The sequence below is a fragment of the Rutidosis leptorrhynchoides genome, chromosome 8, assembly GCF_046630445.1.
Source record: "Rutidosis leptorrhynchoides isolate AG116_Rl617_1_P2 chromosome 8, CSIRO_AGI_Rlap_v1, whole genome shotgun sequence".
In the NCBI taxonomy this organism is placed as follows: domain Eukaryota; kingdom Viridiplantae; phylum Streptophyta; class Magnoliopsida; order Asterales; family Asteraceae; genus Rutidosis; species Rutidosis leptorrhynchoides.
The window spans coordinates 191,618,764-191,625,216 of record NC_092340.1 but is presented as its reverse complement, the minus strand read 5'-3'; the positions used below and the strand labels follow the sequence as shown (position 1 = coordinate 191,625,216).

Below are 6,453 nucleotides of genomic sequence, written 5' to 3'. Positions count from 1 at the left end.
TTTTGTTAGCGTGGATTCTTAACAAAATTTCTCATAGTTAATTTGTTTGTTTCTAACAAATTTTATTTTGTCCAATGTTTTCTTCATTATGCCACTTGTTGGATTCTGATAAGTCAAAAGCTAAATATGAAATTGAATGAAAATAGTTATTCTGCGATGAATGGATACATATATCTGTGGATGTAAGTAGGATAGTAAATGTCTGTTAATCAGATTTAAAGAATGTACAGTGTAACTTATTAATGTAAAATCTAAATATTCCTCGGGTATTACCTACCCGTTAAAATATTTTCACCATTAAGAGTTTGTACAAAAGAATTTTTTAATTACAATCTTTATGAAAACATATATACATATATATTTTCTTTAGATGTAATCATGGATTTAATGAGTTAATATGATATTAAACTCATTTGCTTTACCGGTAGAACAAAAATATATAATCTCTAGAACATTAGAGATTACATAATCGCCATGTCGAATGAAGATAAATGATGTAGAACATCATGTAGAACGATGATTATACTCGAGGTATAGAATGAGATGTTGAGGCATGTGATGTTGTGGTTTGTGGTGTTGCTGGTGGTACTGTTGTGCATCGTACTCTCCAAAGCTACGTCTCGTGCACGAATTTCGTTAACTTCTTCTATTACTCCGGGATGATTGGCGGTTGGAAAAAGCGGATGAATAAGGTTTAGAATTATAGATAGAATATAATCGTGACCAGCTACCCTGGAAATGAGGCTGAAAATGGCGTTTCGGATAGGTTCGCCGGTAAATACTTCAGGTTCATCGCCAAGAGGTGAATTTGGTTGGTGGAAGGGATTGCCTTATTCTCATCTCCATTGATTAAGTCGACTACGAACTCATCCCCAATTAATCCAGAATTGATGATGGCTAATTGGTTGATCCATTCCGGTTACACTACTTTCGGAGTTCAAGTGGAAATCCATATCAGAATAGCTGTCAGAATCCGAGGAATTCAAACTGGTTGAGGGATCCATCTCGTACGATCAGATGAAAGATTTTAGATATGAAATAGATTATAGGATGTAGATTAGCACCCTGCAATACATGATTTACATATGCATATATAATACTAAAATCCCATAAGTTACGGTGGAATTTACGAAAGCTGTCAGGGAAAAAATCTACATTAACAGATACGCTAAGATATGAATTTTATCTATACACTATCGATGCACTGAATGCAATAAGACGTGTCTAGACTAAGAATGATAAGCAGTAATTTCCGACAAAAATGATAAGCAAAAATTTTGACATGCAGACACGGTCGAAGTCCAGACTCACTAATGCATCCTAATGACTATCAGTTAGACACACTAATGCAGACCTGGTTCGCTAAGACCACCGCTCTGATACCAACTGAAGGGACCCGTCCATACCGATTATAAATGATTCACAATAGTTGATTACATCGTGAGGTATTAGACCTCTATATGATACATTTTGCAAACATTGCATTCGTTTTTAAAAGACAAACTTTCATTACATCGAAAGTTGACGGCATGCATACCATTTCATAATATATCCAACTATAATTGACTTAATAATAATCTTGATGAACTCAACGACTCGAATGCAACGTCTTTTGAAATATGTTATGAATGACTTCAAGTAATATCTCTAAAATGAGCAAATGCACAGTGGGAGATTTCTTTCATACCTGAGAATAAACATGCTTAAAAGTGTCAACCAAAAGGTTGGTGAGTTCATTAGTTTATCATAATCAATCATTTCCATAATTTTAATAGACCACAAGATTTGCTTTATTCAATAATCATACACTCGCAAGTGTTTAAAAATCATTCATATGGATTGAACACCTGGTAACCGACATTAACATAATACATATAGAATATCCCCAAAACAGAAATCCATCTGTATAATATAAACTCGAAGTACTAAAGCATACCATTTTCCAGTATGGGGGGTGTTAGTGCCCGTAGATCTACCTTTAGGATTCACGTCAATTAGGGTGTATGTTCCCTAATTCTTAGGCTACCAAGCTAAAAGGGTGATATTCGATTCGATAATCCAATCATAGAATGTAATTTTCGAGTACTTGTGTCTATTTCGTCAAACATTTATAAAAACAGCGCATGTATTCTCAGTCCCAAAAATATATATTGCAAAATCATTTAAAAAGGGAGCAAATGAAACTCACAATATTGTATTTTGTAGTAAAAATACATATGACGGTATTGAACAATGCAAGGTTGGCCTTGGATTCATGAACCTATATCATTTGTATATATATTATCACACGTAACTGTAATCGAGCAAATATACATATTATTATTGTTGATATGATTTTTATATCAATAACTTATATATTTTATTATTTAATTAATTAACTCCATTTTATATAGAAAAATATTAATATAGTTATGTTATATATATTAAATATCTTTTTATATGAAGATCTTTTGTTTGTGAAATTAATAATTTTGATAATACTAATATTAGTAATAATAATGATACTAGTAATAAGAATAATATTGTTAATAAGGATAATGATATTAATAATGATAATGATACTTTGTTGTATTATAATAATTATGATAACAATAATTATAATAATTTTAAAGATTCCTTTAACTAAAAATTTTAATCATTTTCATAATAATATCAAAATTTCTATATTTGTAATCTTAATTGTATTACTAAAAATCTTTATATTCATATTCATGGTGATCATAATCTTCGCATTTAATTTCTAGACTTATAACTGCAGTTTCTAAAATTTTTCCATAACAACATTTATTGTTAATGTCATAATACAATTGTTATTAATATGTTTGTAATCATAGTAATTAATAAATACTATAATAATACAATTATAATAATACTAAAAATAATAATGTTAATACTAATAATATTAATAATAATAATAATAATATAAACTATCTTAATGTTAATAACTTTAATAAACATTTTATTACTAATAATAGTGATAATAATTGGTAATACACTAACATTAATAAATAATAATAATAGCATATCAATAATCAATAATAATAATAATAATAATAATAATAATAATAATAGTGATAATAATATTAATAATAATAATAATAACAATAATAATAATAATGGTAATGAAATCTTGATATCAGCTAAAAAGTCACGTTTTCACTCGGGTATTAAGGCCCAAAAACAACAAAGATTCGAACTTTATCAACAAAATACCCACTTCGTTGGTTAGAATTGAAGAACAAGTAATTACGAAGGTGGTGCAAAAAGAATCAAGAGAATCGGAGCTAAAAGGAAGATTCTAGAGCGAAAACGGTGAAAGACAAGAAATCAAGTTATGATCCAGTGAATCAAGGCTGACCAGCATCAAAAACGGCCTGCCAAATGACCTACCAAATACGGCTCACCAAGCGGCCTGCCATACGGGCTGCCAGGAAAACGGCCTGCCAAATACGGGCCACCAAACGGGCTGCCATACGGCCAGCCAGCCGTATTTTGGCAAATTTCTAGTCTATTTAAAGGGTCTTTGTCATTCATGCCAACACACACTTTAATTCACTTCTTTATCTCTCTTGTACAATATTAGTCATACTCTCAAGGCCTTCGACTCTGTGCGGGAAACCTAGTACCCGGAGAAGAACGCTGAAGATTGTATTATGAGCGGTCTGGAGTCTTGAAGTTGTCACATTTGTATTCAGAACTCGTTTAATCTACTGGTACTTCTATCCTTTATCTTATATAATGCTTTATAATATTGTTTCCATGATTAGCGAGTAGTTATCTTTAGTGTATGCTATGATGTAAGAAGTTATAATGCCGAAATAATATTATGGTCTGTGTATGCTATTGAAATGCTTTCCGATTATGCTTTAAACTCAATCACTTTTCCAACTAATAGAACATAGTTATAGGCCCTGTTATTGGGAAGTCGCGAACCCCGATTCAGAGTACACTATCTGTGTCACCCCTTGGTAAGAGAAGTCTATCGGATAGAACGTAAGATCGACCGAGGCACACCGGTTGTAGTAAGTCTATCAAGCTCTGGATTCCGACTGAGGACTCTTTCGTAGTGAAACATCTGACTAGACCCTTAGTACATTGTCGGTCCTAAACCATGCTAGTGTAGTCACCAAGCATATAAACTTCGTACGTGCATGCTAAAGCACAGTGGTTGTTGTAAGCTGTACCTCTGCTAAGTAAGGCCATGGAACCCGGTTAGTGTTGACCAGTACACTGCACCATATCTCGGTCTCAAGCATTGCACCCCGCTTGAGGGATTCTTAGTTAATTAAGGAACTGTTTGTTTAGACACATAAGGATTGGACCGTTAGGATAACCGAACGTGTTCATGGATGTCAGCTTGACTTGGCCATGGTATTCTTTATGGTTGAACTCTTTTTAAGGGCCTAACTATCTTTTACCAATCATTAACGAAAGCATTGAAATGCATCACGTCTCTCGGATATGGTAAACCATATATTCTATTATGCTTAAGAAAGTTTAGACCATTTCGGAATGTTAATACGTCACCCAACCGATTCGCTCAATTGGATGAGCCGTCTAAACGTGTATGCCTGTAGTCAGACTGCACGGGTGTCGGGGGTAAGGGACGTTGCTGTCTATTCAGAATCTTCAAGCCTAACGCAGTACCCAGTGACATGTCTTATGACAGGGGCGTTTAGGACCAGTGTAATGAATACAAGGACTCTGCCTATTCATGAGCCAGCATTCCATAATCTCGGCAGAATAACTGATGAAGTCATCATATGCACTCACTTTAACCTTATCTGAATTACGAATTTTATCGCATTTACTTTATCTGTCTTATAAACTAGAAAAACCCCAAAATAAATATTCACTTCTCCCTAACTATGTTAGGCTTAAATATAGGTTCAATTCTACTGATATCTCAAAAATACGACTCTAGGTCATACTTACCTTACTCATAAGGAGTAGTAAGATTTAGGCCTCGCTAAATATAAATTTAAAACAGTACCTTCCTCCCACGAGTGGCTGATCCTGGCGAGCCGCAGCCTGATGACACCGCGCGAATAAAAACCGTCTGTTTTGGCTATATCACGGGAGGATACTAGTTTTTGGCGCCGCTGTCGGGGAACTGGTATCAGGCGACTTATTCACAAGCATTTAGTGGTGTCTAAGAAAGATAATTATACACGGACTTGGTTATTGGATTTTCCGAACAGTCGCCGATTATATTGGGACCAAAAGGATCCTGCCTCTCCGTAGTTGGCCTAGCCACTTGGTTTGTTGAATAGTTCGTGCGGAGCTCTGTTACCGAAGTACCAGGGAATCAGTAGCCAGAACCAAAAACATTTTCCACCGTAGGATAGTTAGTTAATTAAATTAGATTACCTTAGATTACTTTAGACCACCCTAGACCTTAGATTACTTTAGACCACCCTAGATTAAATTAGATTAGATTACCTTAAACTTAGATTACCTTAGAATAGTTTAGCTTACTTTAGATTACTTTAGAATTTAGCCTATTTGCGAAAAATTAAAAACAAAAAGGACATACCTAGTGTATGATCCAAACCCGATCTAGACCAGGGCCGTTGTTATTCGTACCTGATCCAGACGCAATAATCTCTAAAGCACGCAAGGAAGCACGAATCAAAAATCGAATGGCGTTACGTGTTACTTTAGCAGAAAATACCAAACTTTCGATTGAAGGTCGAGGAGGACTAATCAGATTTTAAGAGATTCAAGGACACTCGTTCGAGTTAAAACATCACATCATCCAACTCATCCAGAATAGCTATCAATTTCATGGATTACCGAATGACGATCCTAATTATCACCTTGATAACTTCATATCTGTTTCGAACTCCTACAAACAGCCAGGGATAGGACAAGATATAGTCTGGCTATACCTGTTCCCCTATTCTCTCACTCATCATGCTCAAACTTAGTTCGAAGGACTGGAAAAAGATTCCATCACGTCATGGACGGAGATGGCTACTAAATTCCTAACCAAATATTTCCATCCTTCTAAACAAACCAAACTGAAGAATGACATCATTAACTTCAAACAAAGTTATGATGAATCTCTTTACACTGCATGGGAGCGATTCAAAACCATGCTAAAGAAATGCCCTAATCACCAGCTAGAACGGTCAGCCCAAATGTAACATCCCGCGTTTTTCCGTTAAATTTATTTTAACACCGTCTTTTTTTTAGATAATATCTTCCGTTATCTAAATTCGTACCTTTCGTTGACTAATGTTCAAAATATTTCCGTTATTTGGTTATAACATCTCCCGGTTACTCTAGCATTTTTAAAATATTCGTTCGGTCAATTCACGCACCCGCTTTGAAACTTGCGGGACAGAAGTTGCCAAGTGGGCAAACTAGTTAACTAGGTCAACTAGTCAACCCACTTTCCACCACCCATTCATTTCACCTCCACCTATCATATCTTTCTCTCTTTTCTCT

The 6,453-nt window shown here is 34.7% G+C and overlaps 1 non-coding gene across 1 annotated transcript; it reads right to left on the bottom strand.

Moving 5' to 3' along the window:
• Nucleotides 1-6,020: 6,020 nt before the first annotated feature.
• On the bottom strand, nucleotides 6,021-6,127 carry LOC139865065 (small nucleolar RNA R71). The gene has a single exon (XR_011764595.1). It is a non-coding gene; the product is annotated as a small nucleolar RNA R71 (small nucleolar RNA).
• Nucleotides 6,128-6,453: the final 326 nt, after the last annotated feature.